Here is a 22,033-nt window from a genome sequence, read left to right as displayed (position 1 = left end):
GATGCACTATCTCGGTATGAATTGATTATGCAATTGTTCCTTTTGAAAATGATTGGAGTGTGCAATGCATATTTTTCAAATGCAGCAGGTCTATGTGACGCACATCCCCAGTTGTCATACACAAATGGGGCCATGTGGCTCCATTAGATGCACTTGGCACCACAGGATTATATCTACATGTTGAGTGTTCCTCGCAGTCAAACACCATGGGTTTAAGCACTGAGTTTTAGGTCGATCAGATGCAGTCTGACTGTGTGTAGGGATGAGCACGAACACAGCTTGTAGTGCACTTTTCGGCTCATATACCGATTTGTATTAATCCCCCAAAATCGGTCGATTTAAGAGCATACACAATGTGATACGTACGATCTGTTTTTCACACACTGATTTTTCCATGCATTTAAACTTCTGATATCAAAATCTTTTTTCCCGTATTTGAATTTCGGTCCAATGAAGATTCATATATAAATGCAGGTATTCATATGCAGGTCCTTATCAGATGGACTACCCCTGCACCACAGTGACAGTCCATTAAGTACTAACTGTAGCAGTCCACTGCAAGATGGCCACCCGCGAAATTCATTCATAGACCACACTGAACATAGGCGTCTGGTTACCATGACATCCGACGAGAAAGTTACAAACATGGCTACTGGCGTGTAGCAGCCACAGTTACAGCACGAACATTCGGGTCATGGTCTTCCTGATTTCCACGAAGAGAGGTCCATTCATGCACCGCAGCCACAGTAGGGTGCATGGCATGCCTTTAATCTATGTGGCAATTCTCACGGTTGGACTAAAATAGTCACCCACACACGCCACTCTAGAACCTATGTTTGAGTAGGTGATTATTGCAGCACAGTATTTAGATGCTGACTCACCTCTTGAATTATCCTTCTGACAGACTCGCCAAATAGAATAAGATACAGGGACCACAAGAGGACCCTCAGAAACGGGACATTGGCACTATACCAAGTGCATGGGAGATCACCCACAAGCGGGGTATGTTTGTCTACATCTTCCCCTCAATTTAGATGCCTCAATAGGAAAAGGGTGTTATTCACGTGGGCAAGGGCCCTTTAGTCACGGCCTGTTTTCTCACCTACAGGTCTCGACCTAGGACAACTAGAGTCTGATTACGCATCTACCCATCGTGGATCACCATGGCCACAGCTAGAGGCGTGGAATAATCATTGAATTTACGTCCTACATGAATTGAGGAACGGTAAGTCTCCCCTTATGGCGACACTGTTCTAGCTACCAGTGGAGCGTTATATATGTTTATCTCGTACAAGGACCCGCACTTAGCACTGTATATTTGTTTTTATAGAATTCCACCACCGGAGAGTTTGTCTGAGCCCAGACCACAATTCCTTGTCAGGATGAAGGCTGTCTTACCTACAGCCATGTCAACTTTTTGTAATGCAAAGTGTCTGTCAAACACACTGGGCGCTTATTATTGTTTGATGTTTAAATCAATACCAATAGTAGACCCCTCTCAAGTATAACAGGATGTACTGTTGAGTCATATGACATTTCAAAGATGTACTAATGGTAATTGTGATTAGAAATTTTTATGCATGCTTTATGTTGGGAATGTGTTGGGTTCACTTACCTGTGGAAATCACTGACATGTAAGAAATGTATTTTACAAGGTTTATGTATACGTATCATTAAATCATTTGTGGGTCTTTATTGTATAACCGGGCTCACCCTGATCATTTGTTATAATTTTCTATGAAAGCTACAAATATGCCTAAAAAGATTATCAAGACTTTTAATTCACATAAAATGCAAATGTTATATGCAACTTCACATATAACAATTATTTCTTCTGGCTACAGAAATATCCCACAGTCACTTGCAACCACTAAATATAATTAAGACTTGCGGTTTTATGCTATTTGTTTTTCTGTCATTTCCTTCTGTATTTATCCTTTTTTTTCTGTATTTATCCACATGTATTTGTTGTCATACAAAAAGATAATTCCCAACCAGTATTTTGCTGGATTTATTCTAATAAAAAATGAATTTATTAAAGCACACGTGCATCCATATAGGAAAGAAATGCTAGCTCAATTGTTTCCATTACAACAAACAGTTGTTCCTGTAACCACTGCTGCCTTAAGATATATGCAGTCATCAACTTGAAGAACTTTAATGCTAGTATTATACAACTTGTAAACTCTCTATGCTGCAAATCTGCAATGTGGTTAGCCTGCAATGCATGAGTGACATCATAGAGAACCAGGCAGAAAGACCTGTGTTTCTATTTTTTTCCCATTTTTATAAATAAATACAGACAGAAAGCTGATTGATTTCTGTCTGTATTCATGTGTAAAAATCAGTAAAAACGGAAAACTGGATGTCTTAAATATAATCTGCTGCCTGCCTCATGTGACAGGATGTCATCTGCTGGATGTGTAAACCCTGGCTCTTTTTCATTTTATTTCATATAAAATGATGCAGGTATTCTGTTTCTGAAAGGGAGGTCTGCTTTCAGACTCCACTTTCAAAATACACCAGACCAAAATTATAATCCACACAGGTGATGAGATATAACCACTTGACAAGGGTTTGAATCAATAGACTGGGTAGATGTGGGGATGAGCTGTCGCCGCCCACGTTCACGCCAGAATCCAGGAGAACCGCGTAGTTTGCGCACACCAAAATGGTCACCTAATCTGCCACCCACCAGTGCAAAGAAAGATGGTTCTGTTCAAAATCCGTTTTTATTGATGTCAAAAAGTTGCTAAAATCATGGGCACAAGACCACTCTAAAGATACAACCTTCTTGTGGGGGGGTTCCACATCCCCACTCTACTGTAAGGATGCCATCAAAACAATGTTAAGCAAGGATCCTATACTATCAAGCAAAAGACCACTATATTTAAATGCATTAATTCAAGACAGATCCCAAAAATGGGTGCAGTACCAGCTTTGTCCACAAACCGGCGCTAGCAGTCTAAACTCTGACAGGAGAACTGCTACTTCAGAAGCTAATCAGCCTCCTGAGAAAGCTGGAAACCTTCAAAGGCCCGCTGGTTAATTAAAACTCTTAACCACCTGCTGTTCCCAGAGACAATCTGATTGCATTAACAGGCCAAGAGGCTGGGAAACCTTCTCACCTCAGAGACCCACACAACAGCCCGGGAGATCACATGGACATGCTAACCAAATGCAGAGTGGCCCCCTGGCCTGCTGACCTCAGCGGACACAATAGACTCTCTCCCTTGAATGGAGTATGTTGATTTTCAGTGTGGACTGTAAACAGAGCCCTGCCTGGGAGAGGAGAGACATGTGGTACTTCAAAGTTTCTGGGGGAAGGGACCCAGACACTTTTGTGGAATCATATTGCAGCAAATATATGTTTAAGTTAAATGCTACTAAAATATTGTATTAAGCTTACAAAAATGTGCAATTTGGAGAACCTCAATCTAAGAAATGTACCCACAATTCAAGACTTGATTCAACTTTGTACCATGTTCTGAGACAAAACCCTGCTGTTTATTGATATTACAGACACTGCGTTTATGCTAGAAACCTAGTAAATTACTGGAATGTGTGTAGAAGGAGGGTGTACATTGGTGTAATTTGTGATACAGATTTAACATTGGTAAACCAATTAAAAACAAAATTAAGTTGTCATTTTTTAATGCAAGCCCCCAGGAAGATCAGAGTCGGCCAAGCATGACCATAAGGAATCTGTAATATGTACATGTAATTTCAACAAATTGTGTATCTGGGAAATATGTATTTGGATCAGAAATAGATTTGTGTGCACATTGACAAGGGGAGTGTCTTTCTGTAAGCCATAAAGATGACACACAACCCAGCTCCCCAATCAAGGGAGAGAGGAGGACGTGGCCAATGATATATTGCGAGGGGCCGGCTCAGTTATGTCCATGCACACACCCACTTGTAGAACACATAAAAAGAGACTGCTGGGACAGGTAGAGACACTCAATTCCCATTTTCTGCAGAGCACGCTGATGGACAAATTCACTTCCAGAACTCCAGAGACCTAGACTGACTCCAGCTAGACAGAGATCAGAACTTAGAACTCTGACTCCACAATTTAAAGCAAAGGCCTAAACCACAAGCTGAGTTCTCTTCACCAGGCCTCAAAACCAACCAAACTATTCAACAGCCGGGCAAGCTGTTTGAATTCTTTGCCAAGAACTTTTGCAAGAACCTGTAGCAGTATCCATAAAGCAGTGCTGTATCCGGAACCAGAGAGAACCACAGACCAGACCTTTGTGAGCAGAACCGGTGCCTGACAGACCCAGAGAGCAGAGCTGACCCAGATAGCCGGGACTTCAGAACCACCCGCCGGAAGTCCCGTCCAACCTGACCAGACCTTGACGGCTTATTCCAAAAATATAGTGTGGGTACTTACTGTGCCAAAACCAATCTCCTAGTTTAAAATAATCTAATCCAAACTATTTTAACCTATTTAGAACTGCCTCCTAGAATCGTGTCATTCTGTCATCTTTAAACCTGAAAACTGTCACCTGTCATTCTGAGCATTTCAAATTTCAAATCCGAAAAACTACCTTTACTAAATCGGCCGTATCTCCGGAACCGTTTGTGATAGAAGCGAGATTTTAGCTAAGATTCTAAGCTTTCCAGCGAACCTAAAACCGACTTGCTACTCCTTAAACTCCCTCCGTAATTGCGCTCGACGCACGCGACTACATTTGCTGCGATTTGACATTTTGCTTCATTTCAGCCACGTGTAAAAAGATTTGTCCTTGCTTTCCTTTGCTGAAATTCATTTGCAACCTGACAATCATTCATAGAGCATTGCTAAAGTGATCCTGAACTAATACAAAGTAGCTATCACCTAACATGATCCTTCTATAGGGAATTAAAAGCAATTTTAGCACATTTCTCACTTCATTGTCATCACATTCAAAGCATTTTGGGCCTGTGTTTAAAACTTCTACCTGTTTTCCTCTAAGCTTGCTAGGGGGGGGACTGAATTATATTTGATTGCATTCCTGAGAACTGCGTGCTTTTCTTCCATCTCTTTACCTTGCATAAAGGGGGGGGGGTGAATTGTCAAAGAAAAGTGATTACATTGTCTTTTGTTGAAGTCATATCAAGTTTATTTTCTGTACTGCATTTTCATTCATCATTGCATTGTCCTTGAAGCCATAAAAGCATTCTCAGCTACTTCATCCTCTCTATATCACTTCTAAGTCATCAAAAAAAGTTTACCACTGTAACATTATCCATTGTTGATCACTATCATCTTCACAAGTGTGCTATCAAATATGAATTTACTATAAAAGTGTGATAGATATATATTGTTTAATTTTCAAATAAACCTTTTAATTTGCAAAACAAACCTACTTCTTGGCTCAGTGGGGTCAGGGGGATTCTAAGAGAGGGGTGTTATATAAGGGTTGTCATCCAGAGTAAACGAACTGGACATAAAAATATATCAATAAGGGTTTCTCTCAGCATCCCAGACTAGGCATTGACTTAGCTGTAGTGTTGAATTGAATCCGCTTACACACATGACATATCTATTCACATGACAGCAACAGCTAAGCAGTGGCACAGAGCAGGTTCAAACTGCACCAGTGCATTCATTCCTGGAATGCAAAGTTACTTCAGACAGAGGTAGCCATTTAACTTCTGTACCTCTGATATAAAGTATAATACTTGGTGTAATCAATCTGGTGGCAAGAAAATCTCTAACTATAAGCCATGTCCCGTTGTGACATGGTGACTGATAAGAGCAAACAGCTGTAAATCTGTGAACGCTACAGCAATATGAAACTGCACCAGTGTTGGTGAATTGAGCAGGTCTAAGAATACGATTATCTGCATTTACGTGGACTATCTCCACAGCTGCCTTGTGGTGCAATAGCCAGGATGCTGCCACCTTTGATTCTCCAGTATTAAGGGACACTTTCCTCAGGAGATGCCCTATGAGGTCTACTGGAAACAGTGCATCAGAGGCAGCACTGACATTACACAACCAGCCTCAAAACACGTTGCTGATTATTAGAATGTTGTTGAAACCAGAAGGCATATGAAACAGGCGGTATTCGATTAGCCAGAGAGGGAGGGTAGGTTTGGAGTGGAGTTCCCCCATCTTGCTTTCTGCTAGACCTCTCTTCCTTTTTCCTGCCCCCTCCATTTCCTGAAATCAAAGCACTTCAGGTGTGATGTCATGAGGTATAACCCCTAATTCATTGATTCACTCCCAGACAATAAGAAGAACACGAAGAATAGACCTTTGAGCATCATTCGGAAATGCAGTCCATTCCAAATTCCGCTACAAGGAAGGTGATGACAGAAAGAATCCAATCAGAGCAAATCTCTGTCCTCTTATTGCCCACTAGGAACAGTGGGAGTGACTGCTGTTGGGCCACTGCAGCTGACTGGATACAGGTCCCTGCAATGGAGGTGAAGGACCCGTTATAGGTGCCAGCAAAGCTCCCTGGCTTGGGAGTGCAAAAGAAAGACCTTCCTTGACCTGGAGGCCCTGCAATGGGGCTCCGCGCAATGACAGAAGCAAGGAAACAATCCCTGGTTCTCTCTGCATATCTGATCCACCTCCATGCCAGTTTGAGTACTTTTTAGATATCCAAGCTGCCGCTAAGGAACGTGAGGAGTGATCGAGTCATCCTGAATCCTGACGTTTAATTGCCTCCGTACCTACCAGTACGCTTGACACTGAATCTCCATTGTCTCTACATCGGAGACCCAGCAATTATTACAGCATTCCTAACTCAACACCGCTGCATGATGTGTCCAGATTCCTGGTTTGATGCCACAAAGCCTAGCTCAACTCTATTCAGCATACAGAAACAAAGAAATAAGGCACTGTGAAGAGGCTCTGTCACCCTGGTCCACTTTTGAGGCCATAATGACTTTGAATCCGTCATTCTCTGACATTATTTTACAAGACATTTTCTTGTACACTGACATTGTGCCAAGTGCCTTAACTCCCCTGCTTAATATACCCTGAGTGCAAAAGTGTGCATTTTCTCTTTTTCTTTAAAGGGGTGGGACTTCACTTTTGATGTTAGTTAGACATTTTCCTTTTATGGAACATTAATTGGTAATTCTTTTATTTTGGAGTATTTTGCTATGTGTTTGTGTTGCTATTGTTATCACCTCATCCCCTCCTGAAGCCTGCCCTTGGCCACATTACCAAAAGTGGAGAATGAGGCATACGGTCAGCCTGTGTCTGTTTTGCCTTTATGATTTGTCCCACTGATACTTTAGTAGTAGTGTCTAGCTGAATTGGCAGTTTACCCACTACTCATCTCTGTAAACCTGCAAGCAGTAGTCATTTTGTCACACTGCTTCCTACAAAATATTCTCACATGCTCTTCTGTTCAAACTCACAAGCAATGGCACACTTCTTTTTATCATGTGGTAATCACGATGAAAATTGGTCTGCCCTATTTCAATTTTACAACTTCCCCTTGAATACATTTTTTTTTTGTTTTCTACCTCTTCCTCCACTAGATCCAATCAATGTTCCACCTATCTCTCAACTAAGTAATATTCCATCACCTAGTCTGCAACTTCATGCCTCTCCCTATACAGGTATATTTCTGAAATCAAATCATGTATGCCCTATTTACACTGCTTAGCACAAAACACCTCAACTGTTCTACCGGAAGCACTTACAAAGATTAGAAAAGTCTGCTCTTCATAAAAACGTCAACACATGTGGTGTTCTGTAAGTAAGAACATTTTCCTGCACATTTCTACTCCATGTGTACTTAAATAATTCCTCCTAGTCTTTCCTAGGTTACCATGAAAAATAGCTTCTTTTTATAACACAGATTGAGAAAATGTCTAGAAGATTGTGTTGCATAACTCTGTACGGGTTAGTTAAGTGCCATCCCAGGGAAATGTGAAAGTGAGCGGCCCTCAAAAAGGCATTTACAACTCCCCAGTAAGAGTCAATGATGGACACAACCCCGATGGGAATGAGACCAAGACCAAGTGCGGGTTAAGTCAAAAAGTAAATGTTTATCCAAACCAACATAGGGCAAGCAGAGAACTCTGCAAACTCTGAGAGCGCTCTGCCAAACATCAGCAAACATTCACATTTTATTACAAAACCACGTCACCTATGACGTAGGAGCCAAGGGATACATGAATCGATGAGATTCGGCAGTGGGGAAGGGCACATTTAGATGGATAGGGGCGAACAATCATGATTGGCAAGGCTCCTTGAGGTGTCATGGTGATGCTTGCAGGCCAGCTGGACTCATCAGGTTTGTGCTCTGGTCAGATGATGGTTGATTGATACATCTTGACTGCACTAACATTTGCCCTTGTGGCCACACATACCCATTGAGTGTTAATTGTAATTCATGATGCCCTGTAAATCCTACAAATCGTTATTCTCACATCACAAGAAGTATAACACATAACTCTAGGTGTGAGTATTTCATCATTCTAAAGAAAATACTATACACGGGGTGAGCAGTAGGTGAGAAGCTTTCATGGGTTTAGGTGGCTTATCAGGGGGCACAGGCAGGGATACATCTATCATTACTCTTTGTTAGATCTAGTGGGGGACACCTTTGTAGTATGTTAGTACAAGAAAAATATATGGCTTCTATGGTCAGTCGGGGTTAGGGTGAACTGGGATACTATCGGGTCAGAGGGCACTTAATCAGTATATCAAGAGGAGGTGGGAAGAGAGGCTTGTTGCCCATATTTCTTTCAGTCCGAGTCTGGGGGCTTAGGAGGGTGCTCAATGGGTGCAGACACAAGGGAAGGGCGAGGGGTTACAATTATAGTACCACATCATCCTTAGGGCCAGGGCTTGACATCTCAACCTGGTCAGAGGGGGAGAGAAGATGGGGGCTGGGCACACGGTGTTACATGAGAGGGGAGAAAAGACCCTGTAGCGTGCTGGTCCGCATATTGTTTATGTTGCGGGGGCACACATGGAGCATGCATACAAATGAGGTAGAAATAGGTTAGTGTGTGTATTGGTACATTAAAAAGTGTGCAAAGTTCTGCTTACAATATGGGTGCATGACTCAATGCTAGGGGGTCATACATATGCTACAAAGGACACTCTTTTATACAGTTGACACACATCATTATAACCCATCCATATTGCAATACTAATTGAATATATTTGAAATCGTACATTCGTAGAAAATCATTGAGTATATCTTGATAACATACATTGCTTAGTGTATTCTGTAACAACCAATAATCCTTGCTCGGTAATGAAAAGGTTTAAACATACAATTCATGGCTCTGTGTGTGGTCGGGGATGGGCGAGGGTCACCTAATTTCAAGTTATACAATCAATCTTGTGGCATACAACAACGGAAGTGAATTTATAGTTCCTTCAGAGGGATTATCTGTATGGGTGAAACAGGGTGGCGCACAGGCTATGGATGCGCATCTGGCACTTCAAAGGGGGAACAGGGTTGGGGGGTTATCCAGCCGTCCTTAGCGGGAGCCGCTAAGGGACCAGGGAGCTAATAACGGGCCTGTATTTAGCTCCTTCCCCATTCCAATTGAGCACTATGGGAGCTCGAATGGGAATGGGGAATGGGGAATGGTTTTCAGAATGGGGACTTACCGGGTCCTCCAAGGTTGGAATGACCCGGTAAATCCATATTCTGAGAACCCAGACCCGGACACGAGTTTGGAGGCAGCCGTGGTGCTAACAGCGCCCTGGCTACCTCCAAACTCGTAATGACCCCCATAGTCTGTATGCCGGGGAGAATGAAGGTGAGGGGTTTTTTGAAGACCTTTCCTTCCATACAAATGTCTAGAAGATTCTGTAGCAAATGAATATTGTTTAGAGGCGTGGAATATAAAATTAAATATTTAAATATATCCGTGGGACACTGGTATGGAACAAGGATCGCAACACAAATTAGCATAACTCTCTGTAGATATAATAATGCGTGTCTCATGTGACCATGAATTTGCTGATCATATTTTGATGCCATGACTATTTCAAGGAAACTGCTTTGGCACACATTCAATAGATTGTTGACCGCTGTTTTTAGTTTGCTTTTGTTGCTAGCATATTATGATTACATATATACGAAGCCAGACAGATCATTCTGTTCTGTGATAACTCGACAGATATCAAACGTTATGATAGGTTAATGATTACTCGACCATGAGAAACGGAGGCAATCCCAAGTGGAATACACTGAATTCCTTTATGACTGCATGGCTGCCATTATCCATGCATTCCAATCGCTAATCCCTTTTAATTTGGCAGTGTTCTTGACATTGGAGTTTACGATTTGTAACTGTCATGACATCTGCTAGCTACTTCCTTGTACTTTTTAGTTTGACAATGTTCATATGAAACCTACATTTCAAAAGTGCAACGTGTTTATTTTCAGTATTCGTTAGCTTCAATTCAGCCTGAATATTCTGCAGCTCATTTTCGATTTACCGTAAATTGGCAGTGGCGACACATTACGTTTACACTTTAATAAAAGCGGATCCCGTCGCCAAATTTTGGTAATTTGCACTGCAGGGTGCAAATGTAAAGTGCAAAAGACTGCGTACAATATGTATACTGCCTTTTGACCTTCTCATTTGCACTCTGCAGTGCAAAAGGAGTAAAGGCTGCCTGGCAGCATTTACATTTGATTGTGAGCGCCACTTGCCATGTTCAAATGTCAGCTGTCAGCATTTAATTTTCATTGTGAACATTGCTTGTCAATGCACGCATGATAAGCAGTGTTCACAATTAAAAATGAATGCTGACAAACATGCAAGCATGTCGGACAGCATTTATTTGTAATTGTAAATGCCTCCTGCCATGTGAACATGGCAGGCAGCATTTATAACGGATCCCTGTGGGGTCTGCCTGCTTTATGCAGGTGCAGAAAGATGGCGGATTCCATAGGGATCTCTAACATTTGCGCTGGCATGAAAACCCATACCGGCGCAAATACTATACCATTTGCATGGCAGAGAGGAAGCAAGGCAGAGGAAACGCTCCTCCCCTCCTCTACGCCATCCAATGAATGAAATGGCGGTAACGTAACGAACATGCGTAAAGGCCTTTACTCAAGACTTTCACACATTTTCCCTATGTTTCACCCCCACGAAGTTGAGCCCCTCTGTGTTTACGTCTACCGTCATCAACATAGAATATGTAATTAAACACATACGGTTCATATGACGAACACTTCTAGACCCTCTTGAGAGTTACGATACAGCTACCTACGCAACAGAGCTCAAACCATAGCACAGGTCAACCAAAAATTCAACGTCCTAGGATTCAATTGATTGACAGCAATCTCTGTCAGCTTCTGGAAAAGCCTCATTCTGGAATCTGATGTCTGCCAGGGAAAAAGTCAAACCACCAATGGGTTTTGCCAAAAGCGCATGGACGCAATACGTCATGCAGTGATCCATGCTCAAATAAATAACCCCACATATTCGTGTTTAACTACCCACGCATGTCTTGCATAGAGCATATGTACGCCCTTTTGAAGGATTTGTGCTTAATGCATGAGACAAAGTGTAAGGGGAGTTAAAAAGATAAGGAAATGGCTTACTTTTCAGGTCTCTACAGACAATTAAGTGGGTTGTGTCATACAGATGTGCTCGGATTTCTGAATCAAAATTCATAATGTAATACACCTGCGAGACCAAAGACCTAAGATACAAAATATTAAAATAGTGTTGACAAACATTCATTATTATTTGTTTGAGGGTTTAAGTGTGAAAAGTAGGGAAATTAAAATAAACAGATCTGTAGTCGTTTGATATGATATGTTATTTATAACACGCTTAATATCCAGAGGTTTTTAAGCGCAGACCCAGGAATCGAACCTGTGTTGCTCTGTGTTGTCTTGTTTCCAAGGTGAGCACGTTGCAGCTGAGCTATCCTCCCGAGAGTTTCATAGTAATAGTCAATGGATTATTCATTCAAATAATTTCCAGCAGGTACAGGGGAGGATCCAAACAGTAAAAACATCTCCTAAGTAGTGGTCTTTACTGGAACTAGACTAGAAAGACATGGCTTTAAGATGCATGGATGGTATGAGGAAAGAAAGCCATGGCTGATCACATGCGATATCCAAAGTCGGTTCCCGGCCCTTATATCAGACCAAGGTCCTTCTGACAAGTTGGCAAGTATCAAGGGAGTAGGTTAAGGCGTGGGGTGTGCCACTGCAGGGTACCGTGGGATCTGCATCCATGTGCTAGGTTCTCACGTGTTGGCCATACTGAAACACATGCCTCAGAGGCCCAGAATGCGCGCCTTTTCAAGGACATAGTTAAAATGGAAAGACTGACCCAGAAGCTTGTATTGGCTTATTGTGCATCCATGGAAATCATTATTTGTAGAACTAAAATACCTCACTGTGCTATTGCTGAGTTTTCCTCGCACAATGCCAGATTCCTGGGATTTTAATGCCTGTGGTTTGTCATACTTGCTGCCGCACTGTTGACACAGTATTCTGTCAAACTCTTTCTCCAAAGGGCAGCTATGTGTGGGTCACTTAATGCGAAGGGCTATGTCAAGATGCAACTGTGTGCAAACATAAGTGCTGGAGGCCTTCTGTAGCTCCTTCCCTGAGTCTCCATATGAGAAGCTGTTGGGTGAGCTGGTCACTACAATGCCACTTGTTGTCTCAGAGGGTCTATTGGCACAACTACTGGGCTATAACCCTACGGTTGTTATGGCACTTAATATCACTTGTAAGTGTAATGGGTCTCAACTGTAAGAAGGGGTGGTGCCAAAAAACTGGCCAAACCAGTCTTGCAAGTAATTTGGAATCTGGCAGGAATACAAGAACGATAACCGTTTGGGCACGATCGGAAGATGTGGCAATGTAAAGGGCGGGTCACAGCCGTGCATTGTTTAGCAAAATACGTTTTTTGTTAAATATTTCAAACCCTTAACTGACCTACAATGACTGAGAAGGATAGGTATACCCTCTAGCAGTGTGATATGGGGAACACGTGTTACTAAACTGCTGGACTCGCAAATCTCAAGCAACACAGTCTGTGTTTATAAATTGCTATAGATAGCACTGCTGGTTGACTGCCCAACGGCTTAACTGGGCTCCCAATGAGTGTACTCGAAACTCGTCCTGCAGTGCAATGTCAAAGCAGAAGAGAAGCCATCTGGCCACTCTGGGCTCACAGACTGATCGCTCTGCTCTAAAGGGCACACACCCACGTTAATCCTGCCTACTTAAGAAGCAATGACTCACGATTACTGTCTACTTAAGGTGCACCTACTCACCTGATTACTGGAGAAGTTCCCAAAACGTCACACCCACATTGGTTACATGTCTCCACCCTCACAGGTAAGCACCCAGCTAAATATTCATTGCTTGCCAAATGGGTCTATTTTCTATTCTCAACAAAGCCCCATGCTGGTAAAACAGTAGAAACAAGCAAACATACATGCATTTAATCCAAGATTCCACTGCGTAATGTGATTTTTTAAGATGTATTTTTACCACCGGTTCGACTTTAGAGTGTTACCACCGGAGTCCTAAATTGAAACCTGGATTGCCCATGTTAGCCAGTTTCAGAATGAAACATTTGTGTATGTATGTATACATTGTTTTTTTTTTTTATTTCCGATGAGTCCTTTACACAGTACAGCATGTTCATCACATTTTATTTTTATTTTATAACCACAACTGCATTAAGAAAATGCATAGGTCAAAGCAACCAATATTTATTAAAAAAATAAATAAAATTAAAAAAAACATGTCTGTATGTTATGTCCTGACTTATACATTCCATTAAAATACATTAATGAAAAATGATAATTCATAACAAATAATAAGTCTAATGAAAATGGCTGAAAAATATGATTCTGTAATCCCTACTTATGACATATATACAGAGAATACAAACATGTTATGAACATACTAACAGTCATACGATTATATAACTATAACGGTGGCAATCATATATCAGAGGCAAGAAGAGATGCGTTGAATTCTAACAATCAGACAATATTTGTAGATGAAGTATTCGATGGCACTAACTATTTTATCATGTAAGCCTAACGCTTAAGTGATATGTGAAATGTGCTATTATTAGTAGCGTATGCAGCTGTTATCTCCTATGTATGATTGTAATGCTTTAGCTTTCAGGACTGGTTTCAGCAAACACTCCTAGTATTGGGTTTATTATCATCAAACACACATTGGCAAAGACAATAGGTCTGGCTTTTATAAACGTTCAGGGTTAGAATCTTCTATAAACACCAACAGGAAAAAATAAGGCAGGCCCTGTAGATTTAAAAAGGGTTTTCCCACACGTTTTGCAAGTGCTTATTTTTGAAGATTTTCCTTTTTTGGTTCTGTTGTCTTTTTATTTTCTAATTCCCCGAACACCTATCACGCATGCTCCAGAACACGGCAAGGTTGATTTGCATGCACATGCCTCCCTGTTGATTGGAATAGACACTGATGGTGTGTCAGAGCGGCCAAGCATGCCTTTGAAGACATGGTTTTTAACTAGAAGAAAATAGGCATTTTGAAGTACACTTATTTACTTTATCTATTTGAACATTTCTAATTTAAAATGTGGATTGCATCTTAGTAAAGATGTGATATTTTTCTGAAGCCAATTTGCAATGCTAAATTGCCTAATATGGGTTACAAAGGAGTGCTTGAGACTCATGTTCAAGATAAATCATCATTAATAATATGACCCAGAAGCCTAGAATGACCCACTGGCAAATAGCTATCTACATTTTTATAATCGGCTTTTATCAATGCAAATAAATGCACATTTCAAGTTACAGACTGAGGAGACAGCCGGGAAGGTTAAGTGACAGCAAGCAGTTCTGTGCAGTGGTGGGTGAGGATGAGGGGTAATCACCACACTGGTAGAAAGTCTTCCACACAGTGTTGGGTGTCATAATCAAAATAGGACACATGTCATTTGCTTTCCCAATATCAAAAGGCATCTCTGCCATTCACTCTCCACTGCATGTTGCTTTAATCTCTCTACGTGTCTTCCCAACAGTAGCCCAGGATGTATAGATTGCTCAAGATCACAAGGCTACAGTGTAATGCATCCCATCCCTCCAACGTCACTACTGACTGCAACATACGAGACTGAATACACTGTTAGTCAAAAATCACAAGGCCCCAAATGAACCCCTGTATCTCCTTGTGCCAATTCATTTTCTTTCCTTCGCATGTAAAACAAGACCTCATAACATACTGCTTAACCATGATCACAAGGATGTACTGTGGTGACACGTGTACTTCTCCTAGTGATTCTTCTTTCCTACCCGTTGAACACAAGAATAAGACGGGTATATTGCAATGAGTGCCTCTGTCACCCAGTCCTGGTATTTTCAGGGCCGCATTTATAGTTGGGCTACAATGGTAAAATTGGTGATACTTTCAAAATACCATTGTGTTTATCATCTGCACGATTCAAAGAACTGCCTTCCAAACCCACTGATGGATAAAAATAAAAGTCCAACATTGTTATCCCCAAAGGCACACTGTAGAAGGCAGAAATAAAACCCCATTTAGATTGGAACATTCACCCAAAAGACAGGCAAAAGCCCTCAAATAAATACATCCATCAAAAAAGGGAGGTGGTAAGTTCCGCCACTGCACAAGAAAATGCAAAAAAACATGCCAGATTTCATCACTGCCACACCAACATGTGGCAACCATGAAATGAGTGATTCAGCAACACTACAAGGGGGCACCTGGGATGCCCACCACCAAGACATAGATGGATACATAGACAATAACACAGGATAGACCCTGCAAAGTGAAAGTCACAAGGCCACAGGAGGAGCAAGACAAGCACGCATATGACTGAGATATTCCTAGAGCATCCACACATAGAGGGCGCAATGCAGAGTGAAGGAGTGCAGCAGGAAATGCACACAAAGCCCAGGGAAAATGTGATGTGTGAACACAAGTCCCGAGGACAACACACACACCCAGTTTCCCCCATGCACCATTTACAGACTCAGACACCATATGGGGGGCATTATCAAGTACACGTTTGAGCATACAGGTCAGTGGCAAGCTGTCTGGTACAACCTCTAAAGAGGGTCCTAACCAAGACTGCCTCCAAAGGATCCGGGAGACAAGAGATTCCCAGAATGACTTGTAATGGATGGATGGGACACCTAATGTGCTGTATAACTGTGTGTAAACCTCAGTGGGTGCCATAAACAACAAGAGACAGACACTCATCCAATGTCATACCCAAAATACTGGCATGGCTAGACAGTAACATCACATCAAGGTAGGGACGCCACAATTTAAATATGAAACCATTTCTACTTTCCAGACCATGCAAAATCCATCCTGCTCATCCCTTAGCCCAACAACCCAGAGAAATTGCCGCTATCCGCATTGAACTATACACCCCAGAGATGAAACTCATCTACACAGGTCACCTGTTCCAGCACCACCTTAGCCCAACACACCAGAGAAACAGACCCCTCTACCCAAGTGACCTCACTAGCCCAAAACCCCAAATACAGACATCATATGCGCAGTGATCTGTCACGTCATAGGTCTCTTCTTTGGAACCTCCCCGGATGGAGTGTGCTCGAGGCCAGCAGCCATAGACGAATGATGGTGTTGATTATGAAAGGCAGGGGATCATGAATTAGTTGTGGTATTAGAATTGGAGTTGCCCAGGGGGGTGCACCTCTGTCCCAGGGCCACAAATCACTCAATGCACTCTAGTTTTCCAGAGGGAGATCCAAAAATGTGACCATGTTGTCCTACGTCTTGCTTGTAGACATGATGAGAACAGTAGTGGCTGCAAAGTTATCAGTCTGCATGTGGCATGATTGGCTATAGGGTGTAGCCATTTCCTTTCCATTACTGAAAAGGGTCCTGTGGATATCTAACTGCTACTACATTCCTGACCATTGGCACCCTGCTGTTACTCCATATCACTCTGGCATGCAAGGATTTTGCACTTCAACAATGCATGGTGTTTGCTGGCCCTTCAGGTAGTCCTCCTGGAGATCGAGGCTGTCGGGCATTGGGAACAGGGAACACTTGTCAAGAGACCATCCAAAGTGTCACGTTATATTAGGTGGTCACACTCAACTCAGGGAGCACTTTCCCCTCCAAGCAAGGTGGCATGCACCCAAAGTGCTTGTACAGATTCAACTTTAGTGAGGCCTCCAACCCATCTTGCACCACCCCAGCAAATACCCTCTATGGCCTCAATGAGCTAGGAACCAGGCCGGTGTACAGTAAGACTATGGGCCTCATTCTGATTAGGGCGGTAAGGGATACCGGGCACCAGTAAGGAGACCGATGCCAGTAATCCCTTACCACCCTGCTATGAGGCCCCATAGGGGGTCCCTTCCTTAACATCTGGTCTGACCGGCCTTTTATTTGCACCCTCCCCATTCCCATTGAGCCCTATGAGGGCTCAATGGGAATGGGGAATGGTTTGGTAAATGGGGACTTACCGGTCTCGCCAAGGTCTGACTAGACCGGTAAGTCTCCATTGCACCAAACCGGATACGGTACCGTTACTGGTGGCAGTCATGGCGCAAATAGCGCCATGACTAACACCAACCTCGGAATAAGGGCCAATATATTTGTATTTTAAGTTTGACAAAGAAGACTAACAACCAACATCAACCATCAATGCTGTGGCACTACACAATATCACAACTCCAAATTACATTTTGAAATATACAGTCACAACTTACATCAGATTTAATTGCTAATTAACCAATAGAGAACATTCACAATGCAATGGAAAAAATCGTTTTGGCCTTATTTATGAGAAAGGCAATGTTTGGAGAAGGAAATCACATGGGGGAAATTGTTGTTTAGGCTTTTATTTGAAAGTCAAGGTTGGGAAAAAAAAGGAACTCAATGGGAACATCGTTTTTCAACACACCTACAAATGAGATGTGCTTCTTTGTAATTCTAACTTTGAAATCACTGGGAATAAATGGGAAAATTAGTTTTGCACAATGTGCTCCAAGGGAATGCACGGTTTGGAGATTCTGGGTTTGGATGCAAGGGAATCAATGGGAAATTTCATTTTAATTGACTTAAAAAGGTAGCGTTTTAGGATTACTTCTTTTGGGATTCAGGCCCTTCCCCCTTCTAGGCGGAAGTTAGGGGTTTCAGAAGGACAGTCTCCCAAGTCTTTATTGTCTATACTGGCTCTAAAACACTGGGCATGCACTTTGTTAGTTTCGAACTCTAACAACATTCGTCCTGTGATTTTCTATAGGGGAATTAATTGATTTAACTTCAATGTGCTCGGGATCTACACAGCTTCTCCCTTCCCCACAATTTAATGGACAGGATTAAGGCAGGTAGTCCCCAACTTAAAGTGAATTTAAATTCACTTTAAATGGATAGGGTGATTTTCTATAGTAGAATTTATTTGGATCGGCCAATGTCCTACCCAGTTTCACCACCCTACCCACTAATTGAAAGGGATAAAGTCAGATAGCTCCCCACACAATTGATGGCTTTTGGATTAATCTACTTACATGGGAGGCCTTGATTATGGGGCATCGAGGGAAACAGCAGGGCTCCTTTGAAGACGGCACAGATCTGGTCAGAGGCTTCAGTGAATAGTTCTCTCCTGCGCCCAGACTTCCTCCAACTCCTCTGATGGGTTCCCAGCTAGCTTCTAGATTTCCTTGTCACTGTCTCCAATGCAAGGATTGAGGCCTCTCTGAGAGTTGTTCCTTGCAAGAGTCTGGCAGCAGATTACCTCCAGGAATAAGGTGAAAAAACACTGTTCTGATGCAAAGTTGACCTCTTATAAGGCTGATGACACTCCTAGATTATCATAAGTCCCACAGTAAGGATTGGCTGGCTCTCTCCCTTCACCTCCCACCAAGACACCCACTTGCTGCTGTTAGGACCAGAAATGGGGAGGTATGGGTTATGGAACCTGAAGGAGGAGGGAAAATACATCATCCAAAAATGACAGTTGGATTTTACCTTTTTAATGGCAGATATGGTAGTTTTTATGATAACTACTAATATATCTATATATTTTCTACTTCTACATTTTATGGCAAGTCGGAAAATACAGGGAACGTAAAGGGGAAGTCCTGCACTTATATTCCTGATCCTTCAGGTGTAGTGTACTAATATCCAAGGTTGGATCAGTAGAATGGGATGACACTCTTTTAATACATAATTCAAATTTTATTCAATACATTCATCACACGAAAAAATCATCTAACTACCATAACAATTGATAAAAAGCACAATTTCATACTAACAATCATAGCCAAATACAAAACTCATTCAGACATTCACACAATAAGAACCCAAGGTGTTTCATGCATCAATAGGTATTGGAAATATAGTATTTCCCTTCATTTAATACATTAAACAATGACCCAGTCCCTAACATTAGGTGTCGTGGTATATCCGATGCCGAATTAAGGTCAGATATCTTTCACAGAAAAGTGTCGACACGTGTTTCGGTCAGAGACCTTCTTCAGGACGTAGGGCAAAAAAAACGTTGCCCTGTTCATAACAATTATGGGCCCGTAACCAATCTAAAAACAATAATAAAAACAAAGTGTCATCCCTATTTCTTCAAAAAAGTGACTAATATTGTCGCACTGTGTACCAAATCTCTTAACACACCAGCCCCTACTCACCCCCAGGTTCCAAGTCGAGGGTATGTGAACGGGATAATGACATTAATCCTCCACTGGAAACAGTGTAAGTACTGTGCCTGTGGAACCAACATAAACACATGTTTCAGTGTCCATGCCAATATTTGTATCACTGCAAGTAATACCGTGAAATTTAAAAACAATAAAAAACACTTACAGGCACCCGTGGTGCAGCTCAAGAGTTTTCACTGAGATATCGTGACCAATGGTCAATCACAGACCAGCGTAGAACTTGCTGGCTCAATAGACCCTTCACAGTGCTATAGAGAAAACACATAGTAAGACCCATGTTATAGACTGGATGTCTTCTTCATATATACCCCCAGTTAAAAAGGGTGGAAAAAACACTCCCCTAATGCCAGTAAAACCACATTTTCCATAGCCCATTTTACTGTGTCCGCATAACCATGCGTGTGTCCCAGTGTGTGCAAAACCATGCAAAATGCGAAGTGAAACTTCTCAAACAAAATCGTGAAGTGAAACCTCTTGTAAAAAGTACTCAACAGAAAGGGGCCACCCTTCCTTCTTTTTATATTTATTTTGGTACCCGTAACACCTATCCATCAATGCTGCACTCAAAATTCAAGCTGCGTGCCTGTCCTCTGATTAAAAACGTCTTTGCATGAAGACGAAAATGGAAATGACACGCCGTTAAATACACGGCGCTCGTTTCATTCTATAGTTAATCGGACACACAACCGACTATTCGCGTGGTGCTCAGGTCTGCGTGGTGCTAGGTCTGCTATGGAGGGCTACAAACAGCCGACAAAGCTTAAACAAGGGTCAAGCTGCATCGTACAGGTAGCTAAACGAAACACCGGCTGCTCGCGAGATACTCGGACATGCTATCGTGGGCAGGCTATTTACCTTTAGTGCGCACAAGAATTTTAAAAACGCCCGCAATGCATCATTCGGCTCAAACAAACAAGTAAACTAAACATAGGTAAAGGACTACCAACTATAAGGAGTGCTCCAGACACTAAAAAGGGACCAACACGCCATCTGCATTAGCCCGGGTACTCCGAACCAGAAAACGTTCGTACCTGTGTATCTCGAAATAACTTATTACACGGCCAAGAGGCCTGTGTGCCATATGTTCGAGCCTCATATTGGTGATCGACACCAAAGATAGAGCAAATGTTTACCTGACTCACTCATTTAAGGAACTGGGTCCATTTTTTAATATGAACATGTGGGTAATTGCACCAGAAAAGTTTTTGCGTGCACTTGATTACCATGATCTTTAGGATACCACGAGAATGGCTCATTATATTCACATTATCGCATTTTTTTGGAAACATTTCTAAATGTAATCATGTGGGTGATTACAGTCCATGGCTTTTTACATAAACACAAGATCTATTGTGTATCTAGGACCCCTTTATATATTACATACAACACTTGAACCCCATGAGTCTTAAGATGTCAATAAATTGGCTCATTGTATACACAATACCATAATCTATTCCTAACAGGATAATATACTCCAATTTACACCGTATACTTGAAAATAAGTGTACATAATGGTCAAGGGCCAAATGGTTCAAGGCAGTCTATCATATACAGTAAATTCAGTAAATACATCTATTGTTCGTATTAATTACTCATTTAGCTATCAATTTTTTGTGATCAAGTTGTTCCACTCTACCGAAACGTTCAGACCCTTATGGACTGTATTCAGGGTATGGATCAATTTTTCTTCAATAAGATGCAGTGTTATACCAATGTCACCTCCTCTCATGTTAGTCTTAATATGTCGCAGTACAAACCTCCTCATATCTGTATCTTTGTGTTGCATCTTAGCAAAGTGTTTAACTAGCGGTTTATCTGTGACTCTGTTTCGGATACAACTCCTGTGTTCAGATATGCACTGTCTGATTTCACGTGTAGTCTTCCCCACATATAGCAATTGACATGGACAACTAATGATGTACACTACATTTTTGGTCAGGCAGTTAGTGTGGCAATTCATCTTCCAGGACCTCTGACCGTATCGAAACTCACGTTTCATCTCAGTCAGAGGGCACGCAACACATCCACCGCACTTAAAATGTCCAACAATGGGTGGCAATCCACATTGGTCATTGATATTAGGTTCTCTTGTTGTCTCTCTATACGTGTGGACCAATTTTTGTCTAGGATTTTGATTGCGTTTGAACGCAAACATAGGTTTTTTCACCAAAGACCCAGGTTGTTTGATTAAATTCCAATGTTTACCAATAATTCTTTTGACATCCCCACTAACTGGATTAAATGTTGTGACACATACCAGACGGCCATTCTTATTTTTCTCTCGTTTGGTGAGGCAAATATCCCGGTTAGTGTTTTCAGCCCTTTTCATTTGATCTTTTATTAACCTTCTCGGGTACCCCCTATTGGTCAATCATTCTTTAAGTTGTT

At 41.8% G+C, this 22,033-nt stretch overlaps 1 long non-coding RNA gene across 1 annotated transcript in view; it reads left to right on the top strand.

The window, feature by feature from the left end:
- Positions 1-1,105: 1,105 nt before the first annotated feature.
- The window catches only part of LOC138481721 (uncharacterized), a 101,501-nt gene continuing 80,573 nt past the window's right edge, over positions 1,106-22,033 (top strand). Inside the window, exon 1 of the long non-coding RNA XR_011274356.1 lies at positions 1,106-1,225. This is a non-coding gene — a long non-coding RNA (uncharacterized lncRNA). The remainder of the gene's footprint in view (positions 1,226-22,033) is intronic.

This window comes from Ambystoma mexicanum, chromosome 5p, assembly GCF_040938575.1.
Source record: "Ambystoma mexicanum isolate Mex_15411 chromosome 5p, UKY_AmexF1_1, whole genome shotgun sequence".
NCBI classification, from domain to species: Eukaryota; Metazoa; Chordata; class Amphibia; order Caudata; family Ambystomatidae; genus Ambystoma; species Ambystoma mexicanum.
This window is presented reverse-complemented; position numbering and strand designations above follow the sequence as displayed.